Here is a 17,789-nt window from a genome sequence, read left to right as displayed (position 1 = left end):
GAATCTTCCTGGGAAATGGGTCAATCATGTCTATCCGCTTGAAATCTGTCACCTCTAGGTTTCAGGAAGCCATTTGTGGTGTGTGTACCAGTTAGGCTTAGATGTGACTTCATTCAACAAGAAGAGCAAAATAAAATTAGTTTTAAGGTGGTAGAAGTTTATTTGTCCCTAACAGAAAAGGAATTCATAAGTAGGCTGTACAGGCCTCCTATGACCCTTAACAATGCTATCATGGCTTATATTTTCTGCTTTGTCATTCTTAGCTTCGGCTTTCCAAATTCAAGAGTCGAGATGATGACTAGAGTTCCACCTATTATGTCAACATTCAAGGCTGTGCTTGCTACTCCCTTTTAAGAATTTCCCATAGGCACATATATACTTCTCTTAAATGTGATTGGCCAGACTTAGTTACATGACCATAGCCAACTATGAAGGTGAGGCTGGGAGTTTCTTAGCAGAACGCATTGTCCAGGATTCTGTTACTAAAGAAGAAGTAAAACTGGATATTGAAAGACAATTAGCATGAAAAGCAAGCATCTGAAATATAGTCATACCATAGAAATTAAAGGGTGTTCATTGCATTACACTACACTATATTCACTCAAGCATTTGTATGTATTAGTGTCCTCTTTCTCAGGGACTTTATGAGTCTGGATGTGTGTGAAGAAAAAATGGTGACAAGCATCCCAAACTTACCTGTCTGTAATCTGAGGGTAGATAGTCAAATGCAGGAAAGTCAGGAAAGAAAGTTGCATAAATGTTCTAAAACTAGCCTCAAAAATCAGGGATTGACTGCAGACACTGAGATAGCAATCACATCTGGTTTTAAGAACCCTTTCATATAGTAAATCTGAGGTACAGTGGCAAAAAAGAGAGAGGTTGTGAACAGCAAGCAGCTCCCAAGCAAAAAAGTCTATTTAATGCATATTTACAATGCAAAAACTTAATGGGATATGGGGAAATGATGATGACCCAGCTCTTTTACTGTAACTCATATACAGACAGAGTGTACCCCGTGAGCAGCAGCAGTGTGCTTGAACTGATGGTAAGTGGAATTAAAGATGGAAGGAAAACTTACTGGAAAAAGAGAATAACTATAGCAAATTTGTTTAATTATTTTTTCAACGTCATATGAGAAATGGTCTTTGTTTCCTGTGCAAAAGCAAATATTGTACTAAAGGAGTCTGAAAAATAATACATAATACAACAGAGTCCATAAATACTCTGGTGTATTTGTTTTCTTCACTCTGCAGTTTTTAACACATGCCTAATATATCATGTCAGAGTAAAAATTTGATAAGTATAGTTATTCAGAATTTATCATCACATTCCTTGGATGGTAGTATTGCTGATAGTAGTCAAATTGACAGAAAAAATAGAATTCAAAAGGACGGCCATTATTTCACTTTGAGAGAGATGTAATTCCACAAAAGGAATTTTATTCCATTTATCTATCAATCAACTTACAATGTATTTTTTATGGCTTTCCTTTTCTTAATTTTTTCAATTTACTTAATGAGACAAATAAATTATAACCCACTTGGCCAGCACCTTTTTTTAAGAAAATAAATGTTTCCTCAACCTACTGATGATTAATATGAAGCGGTGTGTGTTGTGGTGTTGAAATTTTATAAATGATATTTTAACTATGTATCCAAATGAACTTTTGGCACCTGAATATATAGAGGTGATTTTATGACAAAGGTCTGGAGGACATTTGATTTTATTTTCCTCAATGTATAGATAGATGACAGGTGAAGTTTAGGATCCCAGAAAAGAGAGCAAAAAGAAAGCGGCTGTGGGCTACTGTTTCTGTGTAAGAGGGGAGGAGTCTAAGTAGAATCATGGAGACGGAGTGAATTCATAGAAATCCAGAGGGAAGAGTTTTGAGGCAGAGGGAGCCATCAATACTGGTCAAAGAGCAGCAGGGAGGTTAAGTAAAGCAAAAGCTGGAGAATTAGGAAGCCAGGAGAAAATGGTCATCTTAACTGAACTGACATGCTGCTGGCTGATACCAGGCACATTCCAGTAAGTAAACAAATGCAAAGGAGGATGAGTCATTGAGTTCACAGGACCCCCTAAGAAGCCTTCATGGCAAGCAAAGGAAATGAGGCAGTATTGGGTCTATTAAGGGCTATATACACCTGTGCTGTCCAGTATGAGAGCCAGTGGCCATATAGCTATTGAGCACTTCAAATGTAGCTTGCGTGAATTGGGCTATGAGTGTAACATTTATACTGGATTTCAAAAACTCAATATGAAAAAATAGAATATAAAGAATCTCATTTAAATTTTTATATCGATTACATGTTGAAATGATTATTTTGATATCTCTGATGAAATATAAGGTATTGTTAATATTAACTTCACCTGTATGTTTTTATTTTGTAACGTGGTTACTAAGATTTTTACAAAATGCATCTTTGGCTTGCATTTGTGGCTCAGTATGTTCTATTGGACAGTCGGTGTATTATATACTCAGACTTCAGTTTGCCATCTCAATTTTTGACAGCATATGAGGGGAAATCTTTCTAAAAACTACAATTTGGCTGGGCATGCTGGCTCATGCCTGTAATTCCAGCACTTTGGGAGACCGAGGCAGGCAGATCACCTGAGGTCAGGCATTCAAGACCTGACCAATAAGGCGAAACCCCATCCCTAGTAAAAATACTGAAAATTAGCCAGGCGTAGTGGTGCATGCCTGTAATCCCAGCTATTCAGGAGTCTGAGACAGGAGAATCACTTGAGCCCAGGAGGCACAGGTTGCAGTGCACTGAGATCATGCCATTGTCTCCAGCCTGGGCAACAAGAGCGAAACTCTGCCTCAGAAGAAAAAGAAAAGAAAAAAAAAACCTACAATTTTTTCTACATTAACTTAGAAATTTGTTATAGTAGAAAGAACATGAGCTCCTGGATCCAGCTCTACTACTGAATAGCTACATGGCCCTAGGCAAGTTATTTAACTTCTATGAGCCTTGATTTCCTCATCCATAAAACGAGAATCATAACACTCACCACACAGGATAATTGTTAGGATTAAATGGGAATATAAAGGACTTTGCAGAGTGCCCCGCACATAATTTGCACCTAATAAAAGTTAGTTACCTTCTTTCCTTGATATGTAACCCATAATTCTGTTAAAAGAGACAGAATTGGTCTGATACAATATTAGCCTCAAAATTAGAAGAGGATGGAAGTACAGGATAAGAAAATGAATCAAGGTTATTGACCTTCCGAATAAGAAAATCAAAATCTTCTCAAGACTGAAAAAATACTGACAAACGTAGCTTCTTTGGAAGGACAAAGAAAATAAGTTTCTTCTAATACAGTAATACATATGTATGTGCATATGAATATATACATATACATACATGTACATGTGCACATATGTGTGTGTATATATATAAAATAGCACATATTCTTCAGTGGGCCACATGAAACTGTGGATATGAAACTATTTTTTAAGCTAGGATGCACTATATAAATATTAATACTGGTGGTGTTCTTCTATAAAATATCATTTATTTGAAAGTGACAAATGGAGAAAAACAAAGAGTAACTTGGAGTAGGGAGTGGTAGTGGTGGAAATTAAAGGTTGAAATGAAGATGAGAAAAGAGAAAGACATTGAAAACAGGGAAAGCCTTTGCCAAAAGTCAAAGTAGGAGACATACATCTAACTACCATACACTACCCACAATTCTCTTCCTTCTCAGCCTTGCCCTGTCCCCTGATGCTCTTCTAATTTTGAGGCTTATGTTATATTCACATGTAATCCTCACAATTATCCTGTGTGGTGAGTGTTATGATTCTCCTTTTATGGATATGGAAATCAAGGCTCACAGGAGTTAAATAACTTGCCCAAGACCATGTAGCTATTTAGTAGCTTCTCAGCCTTGACCTGCCTCCTACATTGGAATGGTCCAACTTGGCTCCCTTCTCACTCCTCCTTCCTTTTAGAAACTCTAATATGTATCTTTTGCCCATAGCAAAAATCACAGTTCCCTGTCAAATTTCAACTTTGTCTCCTCATCTCAGGTCTCCATCCAGCCTTGACTCCATTCCTGCCTCCTTCTCTTTTCCTCTCTACGCTTTTGCCCAGAGCTACTGGACTTAATGCTCTACCACCATTAAAAATATCTCCTTTCCAGGGCCGGGCGCGGTGGCTCAAGCCTGTAATCCCAGCACTTTGGGAGGCCGAGACGGGTGGATCACGAGGTCAGGAGATCGAGACCATCCTGGCTAACACGGTGAAACCCCGTCTCCACTAAAAAATACAAAAAACTAGCCGGGCGAAGTGGCGGGCGCCTGTAGTCCCAGCTACTCGGGAGGCTGAGGCGGGAGAATGGCGTGAACCTGGGAGGCGGAGCTTGCAGTGAGCTGAGATCCGGCCACGGCACTCCAGCCTGGGCGACAGAGCGAGACTCCGTCTCAAAAAAAAAAAAAAAAAAAAAAAAAAAAAAAAATATATATATATATATATATATATATATATATATATATATATCTCCTTTCCCTCCCCCAGCCTCAACACATTCACCTGGGCATCCTACTTATACTTGAATGCTGCCTCAAATTAAAAAATAGATATAGGATTTATGATACAGCTGTGGTACATTTTCATATCATCTGAACTTGTAAACATGCATCCAAATTTTACCCACCAAATTATCAAACATTGAATATCTACTGGTGGAAATTTGGTGGGTTGGATTATTACTTTAAAAAAAAAATGAATTAGGCTGGGCACAGTGGCTCACACCTGTAATCCTAGCAATTTGGGAGGCTGAGGCAGGTGGATCACCTGAGGTCAGGAGTTCAACACCAGCCTGGCCAACATGGCAAAACGCCGTCTCTACTAAAAATACAGAAAAAAAAAAATTAACTGGACATGGTTGCACATGCCTGTAATCCCAGCTACTCAGGAGGCTGAGCCAGGAGAATTGCTTGAACCCAAGAGGTGGAGGTTGTAGTGAGTCGAGATCATGCCACTGCACTCCAGCTTGGAAACAGCGAGACTCCGCCTTAAAAAAAAAAAAAAAAAAGAGTTAAATCTAGTTTATACTACTATTATGAACAAAATTGCATTTTTAACATGATTTTCTTAGAGTTACAAATGTGAAGAATTTTGTATCACTTAGTAAACTTTGCGTTGCGTGTGATAGAAAATCCAGCTCAAACCAGCCTAAGCAATAAAAGTAATTTATTATGTCACATAAGAGAGCAGTCCGGGGATTGGCTAGGCTTTGTTCAAAGTTCCAGTGATACAATTAGAGCCCAGTTTCTTCATGTACATTTCATTTCCTTATCTGAGTTTCATTTTAGGGCACTTCTCTCTACCTGGCTCCAAAATTCTACCAAGAGGTCACAGGGCTAAAACTTTTCTGATTTGAGTGCATAAGAGAACAGCAAAAGTTTCTCTTTATATGTCCCAGTAAATGTCACCGTTTATCTTAGGTAGTTTGATTGGTCACATGTACATCTCTAAACCTCTCACTGTACTCAGAAAAATGAGCCATGTTGGTTGACTTAGAACTATCTCGTCAGAAGACCAAGGACTAGGAGTGTGAGAAAAACTGATCCTCAGGAGGAAGACTGCAATGCATTTAGCAGGAAAGAGTAATGTTTCTTAAGAAAAAAATGAAACAATGAAAATCCACTAAAATCTCTCTCAAGGATAATATTCCATGACTCTACAGGGCTTAATGCATGTGACATATATAGAGTTCTGATAAGCAGTTTGAATTATATGGGCCAGAGAAATTCCCAGGTCATAGAACTTCTCTTTAAAGTAAAAGAAATAGGCCAGGCACGGCGGTTCATGCGCATCATATCAGCATTTTGGGAGGCCGAGGCAAGTGGATCACTTGAGGTCAGGAGTTTGAGACCAGCATGACCAACATGGTGAAACCCCGTCTCTACAAAAATACAAAAATAAGGCCTGGTGTGGTGGCTCACGCCCATAATCCCAGCACTTTGGGAGGCCAAGGCAGGCAGATCACTTGAAGTCAGTGAGTTCGAGACCAGCCTGGCCAACATGGTGAAACTCCGTCTCTACTAAAAATATAAAAATTAGCTGGGCATGTTGGTGGACGACTGTAATCCCAACTACTCAAGAGGCTGAGGCAGGAGAATTGCTTGAACCTAGGAGGCAGCGTTTGCAGTGAGCCGAGATTGTGCCACTGTACTCCAGCCTGGGTGACAAGAGCAAGACTCCATCTAAAACTAAAATAAATAAATACAAAAATTAGCAGGATGTGGTGGCATGTCCCTGTAGTCTCAGCTACTTGAGAGGCTGAGGCAGCAGAATCACTTGAACCCAGGAGGTGGAGGTTGCAGTTACCTGAGATCGGGCCCCTGCATTCTAGCCTGGACAACAAAGTGAGACTCGATCTTTAAAAAAAAAAAAAAAAAAAAAAGGAAAGAAAAAGAAAAAAAAAAAGTAAATTAAATAATGTATCTAAATTGTCTAGCACAATGAGTAGAACAAACTATGAACATTTATTAGTAGGTTGATTTGAAGAATTTCAAAAATAAAAGTAAGGCTAACAGTTCTCTTAACATGGGCTTTTATAAACAAACAAATAGAATTGGCTCTCCTTATTATCTTTATCCTGTTTTTTATAATCTTTTGTATCTTATTTGAGTTTAAGTTGGCCTAAATGATACCCTTTAAGGCAACAATGCTAAAATTCAATCAATTGTATCATGTATAGTTGGAAATTAATCATTCAATTTAATTCAGTTCTTCTTTCTTTCAGAGAGGTGGGGGGAGAGGGGAGCAGGAAGGGAGGAAGAGAGAAGAGAGAGATTGAGACAGTAAGAAAAAGGAAGAGTTCTGTTTATCAAGCACTCTGCTAGATCCTGGACGTACAGCTGTGAACAAGGAGACAACCTGCAGATATGGGCCCAGTCCTAGCTTTGTTAAAACCGATTTCAGAAATCTAATTATAACTGGAGTTGATGTTTCAGAAAAGAAAGTTTGCCTAGTTTTTGTGTATTTTTTGCATTGCCACATCAAGCTTACAAAGGCTTACAAGAAATAATAATTTCAGTAGTAGTATTCCTGTGTCCTGATAAGCCCCACATATATTCTGTGAACCACATAGTTTTACTTAAAACGATCTTTAAAGTAGGGAGAGGGAAAAGGAGGAAGTCTATAATTGAATTTTGTCTTACACGTTTAAAATGTATTATTTAGAAAATATTCCATGTAATAAAAAATACTGACTTCATCAAAACTCTCCAAGATATTTAGAAAATGTTCCTTTACAAAGGACTAGATAGTGTTGCATACAAGCTAAAGGGAAGAAGGTGGAGGGGGAGGAGGGTGCCTGTACAGGGCAACTGCATCTTTATTGTGACTTCACCATCAGCTGCCATTCCACCTTCTGATATGAATTAGCTAAGATTTTTATCCAGATTTGAGGAGATCCCAACACGTAGGTTTTGACGGTGCTCTTCATGACATTCATCCATCTTTCAAGAACTATGTTTTGTGTGCACACTTTGTGCCAGGCACTTCTCTAGAGCACAGTAGTTAATAAGTGAGACAAACATTTAGGAACTTTATATTTAATAGAGAGAGACAGGGGAATTATAGATAATAAACAAGATGAATAAGTAAATTCTATGTTATTTTTTATGAATTAAATGCCAAAAAAATGAGAGACAGAAGTCAGAATGTGTTGGTGAGGCTTGTCTAGAATAGACAAGACTGATTGAAGGGGTGACATTTGAGTAAAGATGGAAAATCAGTAAGTGGGCAAGTAATAGAGATTTCCAGGGGAAGCATTTCAGATAGAACAGCACTAGCAAAGATCATGACTGGGGAGTCCTGGAATAGCATGGAGGCCAGTGTGGTTGGTGCCTACTGAGACGAAGAATCGGAAGGAAACAGATCAAAAAGTAATAGTGGGTGGGGAGATCATCCAGGACTTGACATGACCTGTCTTGTCTTAACTTTTGTCCTGACATGACATGACTAGAATTGTCTCATCTTGGATTGATTGACATGCTTCGACTTGACTTATCATAGCTTGACTTGAATTTACTTGACATAAGTTTCCACTGAAGGGCTTTATAAAGGTTTGGCTTTTACTCTGAGTGAGGTAGGAATCTTAGTGTTTTCAACAGAAGAGTGACATGACCTTAATGTGAATTAAATAGTTGCCTCATGAGAAAAATATGAGAGGTTTAGACTGGAATGTTAGCAATAGAGGCAGTAAGAGGTGATATTCTGGATATACAAATTTTAAAAATAGGGACAAAGGATTTGCTAATGGACCAGATATGAGATATGACAAAAAGAGAGAAGGCAAGAATGACTTCAAGATTTTTTTGTCTGAGCAGCTTGTAGTATAGAGTTGCCTTTTACTGAGATGGGAAAGGGAGTGTAAGTGTACATTAGTAGAGAGGAGTGCAAATGGTTACAAGATTGTTTTTGATGATGTTAAATTTGAGGTGTTTATTGAACATTCAACAACTGTGGGAATCTGAATCTGACATTAATGGGAAATGGTCTGGCTGGAGGTTTACATTTGGGAATCATCTGCTTGTAGATGGTATGTAAAGTTATGAGAACTGATGATCATCTGCTTGTAGATGGTATGTAAAGTTATGAGAACTGATGTAACATCAAATAAAGCAGTGAAGGGAGATAGGGGCAGGTGGTAGTGGGAGGAGAAGGAAAGGGATGGGAAGATAAGAAGCAAAGGAGCCTACAAAGGAATCCTATTCTGATGTCCTAGAAGTCAAGTGTTAGGGGATATTGAATCTGGAGCAGGCTTGTCCAACCCATGGCCCACAGGCTGCATGCAGCCCAGGATGACTTTGAATGCAGCACAACACAAATTCATAAATTTTCTTAAAACGCTATGAGAATTTTTTTGGTGATTTATTTTTAGCTCATCAGCTATTATTAGTGTTAGTGTATTTTATGTGTAGCCCAAGACAATTCTTCTTCCAAGGTGGCCCAGGGAAGCCAAAAGATTAGACATCCCTGATCTAGAGGCATGACCTAATTCAAATGCCAGTATTAGACCATGTGAGATGGGAACTGAGATTTGATCATGGTTTTAGCAACATAGGGGTTGTTGGTGATCTTTTATGAGCAGTTTTGATGGAAAAGGGAAAATTCTGATTGGAGAGAGACCAGGAAAATATGGAAGTAGGAAAATTGAAAATAGTGATCAGAAACAATTTGTTGGGGGTGGTTTTATTGTAAAGAGATAAATAAAACTAGGACAAGTCGGGGACATGAAATGGAGAGGGGTGTGTGTGTGTGTGCATGTGTGTGTGTGTGTGTTTTAAAATGAGAGAAATATGGGAATACTTCTTAATGTGATAATGATCAGAGAACAAAGAGGTAAATGTCGTACAGAAGTAGAAAAGCAAGAATTTCTGGAACCTTCAGTAGATAAGAGAATGGGTTCTGCTGGTCAGTTGAAGTGATTGGTCTCAACTAGGGTCACAATTTGCTCATAGTGATCAATTTTACTTGATACAGGGTCACAGGTAGAAATGAATAGATAAATGTTCTGTGGAATGTTTGGAAATTCTTTTCTGGTTACTTCCCTTATTCCAGTGAAATAGGAAACAAGATCACCAGCTTTATTTGCTAATGACTTCCTTCCCATCTGTTCTCTGCTTCACTAACTCCTTCTTTAATACTTACCCAATAATTTAGTTTATTACCTTTCTTAGGCTGAAAGCTTGGTCCCCAAATTAAATACGTCAGAATTTCCGAGAGTATTTGTTAAAATTCAGATCTCTGGATCCCAGGCATATCGAATTATTTCCAGGTAGGAGAGTTCAGGAATTTCAATGTTTAGCAAGCTTTCCTGGTGATTCTGATGCACACTAAATTTTGAACACCACTTCCCTTTCCCTCTTTTGGTTGCTTCAATAATAAATGCCTTATGTTCTTTCATCCCTCCATGGATTGCTGTATCTTTAGAATACTTTCATCTGTACTTAGCAGAGAATTTTGTACACAAAAATGCATTTGAATACTTAAAACTGATGGAGATATTTCTCTCTCTCTCTCTTTTTTTTTTTAAATGGAGTCTCTTTCTGTCTCTCAGGCTGGAGTGCAGTGGCACGATCTCGTCTTGCTGCAACCTCCGCCTCTTGGGTTCAAGCGATTCTTATGCCTCAGCCTCTGAGTAGTGGGAATATAGGTGTGCACTACCATGATCAGCTAATTTTTTCTTTCTTTCTTTTCTTTTCTTTTTTTTTCTTTCTTTTTTTTTTTTTTTTCTTTGGAAAAACAGGTTTTCACTATGTTGGCCAGGCTGGTCTTGAACTCCTGATCTCAGATGATCCACCTGCCTTGGCCACACAAAGTGCGGGGATTACAGGCGTGAGTCACTGCACCTGACCTGATGGAAATACTTTTCTAATCATAGTCGTTCCTGATTGCATTTGAGAGGGACTAAAGTAACATTATCTTAACAGTGATGAACACAAGTATACATAAGGGATTTTTTTTCCCTAGATATTAGATAAACATCATAAACAATGAAAGATCTGATAAGTTGAATTTTATGTCATATTTTAATCATGCCATCACAGAAAGCTAAATGCTTATAGACAGATTATATACTGTGTCTAGTGAAACTAATTTTTTACTATAGTGTTCAGCGTTCTTCTGAACACTGTTCTCCTTCAGTGTTCTCACTGAAGTTTTCCAATAAAAGAAGTGTATGTCTCGTGCTAGTATGTATGTATGCTGAGTCTTTAAGAAATATTCAATAGCAGAAAATTGAATGGAATAGCTCTACATATTTTAATGTAAAAGCACATCTCCAAATCATATATATATATACAATGTCACCATAGGAAATTTAAGGAAAATGTAGCCAAAAGAGAAACAAAAACAAAATCTCTAAACTAGTTTCCTCATCCAACACAAATCTTGAAAGACTTATCTGTATGTATTGCCTTTTATTCTTCTTCCATCCAACATGTTATAATCTCTGGGATAATCAGAGTTTGTATCACACATATTGAGACTGTTAAGTAAAAGAGAAATGCATTAGAATTGAATTAAGCTAGACAGCATAAAAAAATCTACAAAACAAAAGTGATTATCACAAGAAACTTGTACTGCAAATGTTATACATATTTGGGGATATAACCTTCAGTATATTTAAAGGTAGACGAATGTAGAAGAGAGAACAAAGAGAATAAGTGGGAATGAAATAATTTTAACTGAGGCTTTGTTTTTCTTTGTCAGTGAAAAATTTTGTTTTTTAATCAGGGTAAAGTTTTAAAAAAAATGTTCAACTTTGAATTAATTTTGAGGTTATTAGTATTCTAAGCAATTCTCGTAAATATTCTAAAGCATTTTATTCTCACTGCTGTTTCTACTCTTTTCTGATTTAATTTAACCCTTATATTCTTAAGAAAAGAAATGATTATTACTTTACAGCTGGCTTGCCTAGACTCTGAGAGTAATTCTTAACATACTTAGTAAATGCGGAACAGAAATGAGATCAGGTAGAAATAATTCAAATTGTCCTTATTTACTTAATAATTAATTTAAGGCATGTTCTTCTTTGTATTATGATTCCAGAAATATGTTTCCAAATTACTTTAAGCAATTAGAGGTTTAATGTTCAGCTGTCTCAATAGATATGTCCCTGTTCTTTTATTTGTTTGTGGACATGAAAACCTTTCTGCCAGTTGAAGAGGGAGTTGAAATTACAGCACCAGCAGGCAATTTCTTGGACAAATTAGTATTTGGGCCACTAATGTGGAGGAAGGGAAGAATGTTTATTGCACTATTGAACTCACTCATGCTTCCATAGCCAAAGATTGCACCGGAGGCCACTGTCCTGGGAAACACTCCAAGAGAAGCTATACACCTTCTGTTTTGAGTGACTTGTTTCTGTACTGAGAACATATGTTGGTGTTCAGAGAGAAAGAGCAGAATCTATTTCATAAGAGCAGCGGGAAAATTGAGCTACATGTGTTGGCAACGTCAATATTTCCATGACAATGTCTGTATGAAATCTAGCAGTTTGTCTATTTCCTATTAAAATCATTTCAATATGATTTTATAATGCTAAACACTATTTTTTCATATACACAGCATTCAATAAATATAGTAATATAATTTTATTTCACATGCCATCCTGAAGTGGATCCATTTTCTTTTATCTGACTCATAACCAGTTTCCAATCCCAGCTCCCCAAAGATAATGGGCATAGCTTGAACATCTATTTAGCCATATTTTTCTGTAGGAATGTGAGACCAAACTCAGAAGTTTCTATGGTGGTTAAAGAGGGAAAGACTGAACTAGCCTTACAGCCATATTTCCTTTCATATTTCAGAGTAAGGCAGTTTCTAATCTTCAATTTAAAATAAGAATATTCAGAAGTTGTTTCAATAAAGTGTTTACCCAGGTATTGATTGTACTGATAGTTTGACACTTTAAAGAATCACAATAGGAGGAGACTTTGGCTTTCAAATCTCCTATAATGTAATGTTCCGCTCCAGGCCACATTCTTTTAACCAAAAAGCTATATCTAGGTTAAGAATCCAGGATTCCAACATTTATCTTAAACCCTCATCCAAAGTTCCTGATTATATCACATCTCCGTTATTTCTTTTTCCTGACAATAAAGGTAAAGAAATCCAATTACATCTACTTTATCTTAGATAAAAGTGGCAATAGAGGGAAACCATTCTCCCATAGATGATGCGGGTAGGGATAGAGGAAAAGCAGACCTGCCAGACAGCAATTTTCTCACAGCCTGACACAATTTACATTTCAGGGAAAGCCTCTGGTGAAGCCTCTCACTTAATCTATATCCTAATTCTTTACATAGACTCCTAAGTATCACTAACTCTGGAAATAACTTCTAGATCTGGTTAGCAATTAAGAAGTTCAATTATTCTATGACTCCTCTTAGAATATAGCTTAAAACTGTGTCCATCTGGGCCCACTAGGTGTAACTATGATTTTACACTGCTGTTTCGAGAACAATGACTGATAAAGCATTCATTCAGAATCACCTGGAGTAAGGCACTGCATGGTACCACACTTCTCACTAACTCCTCAGTAACTGTCCATTTTGTTCTGAGGCAGATTGTAAGTTCCCTAGCACTCCTGCTGCTCAGTATGAGTCATTATATTTTTGTGAGATACCCTCAGAAGAAGTTTTCAGGATAAATTCATCCTGGCAGCCTCAAAATTCAAGCATAGAGCAGTAAAAATACAAAAAAAAAAAAAAAAAAAGCCAGGTGTGGTTTCGGTCGCCTGTAATCGCAGCTACTCAGGAGGCTGAGGCAGGGGAATTGCTTGAACCAGGGAGGTGGAGGTTGCAGTGAGCCAAGATCACTGCACTCCAGCCTGGGAGAGAGCTAGACTCCATCTAAAAAGAAAAAAAAAAAATTCTTCAGAAATCAAAGGAAAGCATTCAAAGATTTACATGTAGATTCAATTCTGACAACAGCTTCAAATACTTCATAGAATCTCAGACTAGGTATACACAGTAAATGCTTACAGTGCCCCTGAAGTGTCATGGTTTGTTGTTTACATTTAGACTGACTGTTGAAAGTTTGAAATCCAGACCACTTCACAAGATTTATGCAAAAATGCAAGAAAAAAAATCTGCATCATGACAAGGTAAAGTTCAACAGAGACAAATTCAAGTTGACATATTGAAGGTCAAATGCTCATCTATGCAAATATTACAGAAAGAATTTGAAAGTAAAAATGTAGATCTATGGTTTCATGTCAAATCAAAAAAGCAGCCAGGTGCAGTGGTTCATACCACTCATTCCAATATTTTGGAAGGATGATGTGGGAGGATCACTTAAGCCTGAGTTTGAGACGAGCCTGGACAACATAAGAAGACCCCCATCTCTACAAAAAAGAAAATATACATATATATATATATATATATGTTTTAGCCAGATGTGGTAGCACCTGCCTGTAGTCCCAGCTACTTCAGAGGCTGAAGTGGAATGGAACAATCACTTGAGCCCAGACGTTAAAGACTGCAGTGAGCCATGACTGTGCCACTGCACTCCAGCCTGGGCAACAGGAAGACATCCCACCTACCTCGTCTCAAAAAAAAGATACTACAGGAATATGAGGAATATGTAGTTCAATTTCTAAAGTCTTTCCTATGCCTCACCAAAGGAGTTTTAGATCTTATTTGCTTGTTACTTACGTACTTACAAAGGGTCTCACTCTGACACCCAGGTGGGAGTGGCATGATCATTCTCACTGCAGCTTCAAACTCCTGGGCTCGCGGGATCCTCCTGTGTCAGCCTCCTGAGAAGCTGGGACTACAGGCATGTGCCACCCCATGCCTGGAGAATTTATTTTTATTTTATTCTTATTTTTTGTAGAGACAGAGTCTCACTGTTTTGTCTAGGCAGGTCTCAAATTCCTGGTCAAGCAATCCTCTGCCTTGTCCTCCCAAAATGCTGGGAGAGCAGGTATGAGCCACTGTGACCAGCCTAGATCCCTTTTAAAGTAAGTATCTTATTTTAGAGTAAACACCAAGATATGGAAAATGCTTAAAAATCCAAATGAGTTAAGGAAGAGTTACATGGTCAAATTAGTTCTAACATAATGTAGTAATTAACATCAAAGAGATAAGAATAAATAAATATTGTGAAAGAATGAGGTATTAATACATCAATGTTCTCCCATTGAGATCTTCATTAGTCAAATACTACTTCAAGTGTTATACCATTATTTACCTCATTTAATGTGGTTAGAAACTCAACAGAATCCAGAGAAGAATCAGTTTTTAAATCAAAGCTTCCAGTGAAGAAAACAAACAAGATCTGTTGAAGTGACTGAGCTCATACTCTGAAAGCTAAATACATATATGTCTATGCTTTACTATTAATATAAAAACCTAAATGTAATTTTTTGAAAAATCTGCTCTACTAGGCTGATACCAGTCCCCCAAATTATTTCTTTAAGAACTGACAGCTCTTAACCAAAGGGCCAAGAAAATGATAATGTAAGATAATGTTGTCCCTATCATTTAACAGTCCATCTCTGCATTTTTTCTGTTGACATTTCTTCATTTGTATTTTCCCATGCTGATTTCCATCATCACTCCATAGTGATGGGAGAGTTGTTTGTAAGTACCCTGTGGAGTTACAGATCACTTCCTGCTTAGAATCTGATCATGCACTAGACTTCCGTTACCCAGACACATAAGCACTGTGACCTTTCCTGGTTGACACCATTAAACATTCCCTAACCACATGGTTCAGGTGTACAGAAGGAGTGCAGACTATTTAATGCATTCCTTTTCAATATCATGTGGACTCTAGGGTTTGGAAATTAAGGGCTCACATTGGCTCTTCAATTTTGCCCCACTAAGAGATGGCCATAGCACTTGAGAAGCTGAGAGGGAATTAGACCTGGTGCTTCACCATAACATCTTCCTCGTTTGACATTCAGTGCTCAGCAGCAGTGTCTGGGCAGCATAAATCTAGGGAATTTTTTTAGCCTTAGAAAACCGGAAAGGAAGAGCTGGGCTCAGACTAAATCATGGAGGTTTTCAGCTTATCTACACAGTCACTCTTCATGGTTTATCACACTAGAACGAATTATAAAGAGTAAAATGCTGTGTATACCTGGAGCTTTCCCAAGAATATAACCAAATTATCTTTTCTGGGAGTTTTAGGACAGCAGATTTCAACCTTCCCTCTCCCATCACCAGAGTATCTAAGGAAGAAAAAACTGTAATATAAGTAGCAATGTTCATAAACCCCATGATTATTAATATAATAAATATACTCTATCCTACCTCTCCAGCTACCACTTTGTATATGATCTGGTGATTTGGTTGTTGAATACCTTGAATAATTTAACGTAACTCCCCATAAGTAACTGCTTTCACCTCTAGAAATCTACACACACACACACACACACACACACACATACATACACACACATCCCAGTTTAAAATTGGTACTTTAGAAACTCACCTGCCAGTTAATTATCGCTAAAGGTCTTATTACACTATAATTTTATCACAGTTATCCTTCAGTGATAACTGGTGGTGTCAATAAAAGGGCACGAATGGAGATTCTGTCCCTCTCTCAGCCTCCTCATCTGCCAAGAAGGCCAATCTTCACGACCAATTTTGTTGACTGTCATATATACAGGATATATGAAAAACACAAAAATACATATATGTACATACATATGTGTATGTATTTGTTCTCTAAGACTGAAGGAGATATGATCTAGCAACACATTAACCACATGTTTAAGAATTATTTTAGATGAAATGCAAGACAAGCTAACCTTAATGTCATTCCTAATTATATTAACCTATGAACAACATAAGGTCTTGTCTCTGGGCTATCAATTCATGATGTGACATATTAACCAGTGGTAGTTACTCAGAGTAAATATTTTACAGAAAGATTAAGTGATATGGTAAACATTGTCAGAGTTTAATAATGGATTTTCATTCACTAGATCATCTGATGACAAAATCAACAAACCAATTCAAACAAACCAACTTTAAATTCTGAGCATCACTGCTAATTTGAACTTTAAGATATATCTTCCTATTTACTAAAATTCACTATCAGAAGTATATTTTCTAGGTTTATGCTTTAAAGTAAGCTTAGATTAATGAAAACACTTTGGCACAGATGATTGTTTTCTATGAAGCCTATAATAAACTAATTGATATATAACTGACATCATTATTTTAATCTGTTAGATTAATATCCCAAAGTACTAAAGTGTTTAAAAATAATTATTTAACATTGTTGAATGTATGCTTTCTACAGGAAGGGTATTTTTTAAAGTTTGTTTTTATTTCAATGGCTTTTGGGGTACAAATGGTTTTTGGTTATATGGATGAATTATATAGGGAAGTTTGAGATTTTAGTTCACAGGTAACCTCAGTAGTGTACATTGTACCCCAAATGTAGATTTTTGTCCCTCATACCGCTTCCACCCTCTGCCTTCTGAGTCTCCAAAGCAGGAAAGGTATTTAAAGGAAATTTTAAATGGTGCTTAATTATAAATGGCAATCATAAATTATTTATCTGTGGGACTCTATCAAACTTTGCTAAGTTTGGGATTTAATGGACTCTGAAGAAATATTAGAAATATTTTTATACAGTTTATTAATGTTTAAACAGTATGACTCATGTGTAATTAAAATGATATTGGTTAGTGACTGCCATTACATCCTCTAATATCTTTATCAAGTGTGTACTATAGCAAAGATAAAGCTATTTTGTCAGGGAAATTAGAATATCATGCTTCAGTTGCAATGTGGTGTTTGATGTTGGAGCACTCAAATGTAGTGTAGCCATGTTTTTATCATAAGCTCATGCTGCTTTCATTGTCAAGCACTATTCTGAAAGTCTCTAATCCTCTAATCAGGCCTGCTACTAATGGTCAAAATTCTCTTTCCAAAACGCCTAACTGATTTTGTTGACCCTAAGACTACTAATCTGTAATGGCTTCCCAATGCTTACTACATGAATTTTACATCTTTTTACATCTCGTATGAAAAGCTCAACTGAGAAAAGCAATATTTAGAAAATATTGTTGAAGGCACATGTTATCCATCAACTTTAAATATATACACACACCCTACCCCCGGCTCCAATCAGATCCCTAGACGGCTGCCTGAACCCATCAATTTATCCCCTACTGAAATCTTCAGGGTATTTCACTGTTAAGCCCTTAGCTTGTGCAGAAGGGAATAATGGAAAAAAGATATCATGCCTGCTGCTATGTTAGCTGTGAAATGCTGCTGGACATGTTATTCATTA

General features: G+C 37.2%; 1 protein-coding gene and 1 pseudogene across 16 annotated transcripts in view; both read left to right on the top strand.

Moving 5' to 3' along the window:
• Nucleotides 1-13,245, top strand: part of LOC139362490 (uncharacterized) — a 45,024-nt pseudogene extending 31,779 nt beyond the window's left edge.
• The window catches only part of LOC105475378 (membrane associated guanylate kinase, WW and PDZ domain containing 2), a 1,478,421-nt gene that overhangs the window by 136,048 nt on the left and 1,324,584 nt on the right, over nt 1-17,789 (top strand). The gene's annotated exons all lie outside the window — the stretch shown is intronic.

This window comes from Macaca nemestrina, chromosome 4 (assembly GCF_043159975.1).
Source record: "Macaca nemestrina isolate mMacNem1 chromosome 4, mMacNem.hap1, whole genome shotgun sequence".
Lineage (NCBI taxonomy): Eukaryota > Metazoa > Chordata > Mammalia > Primates > Cercopithecidae > Macaca > Macaca nemestrina.
Note: the sequence above shows the minus strand (reverse complement) of the source record. Positions and strands in the feature narration are given on the sequence as shown.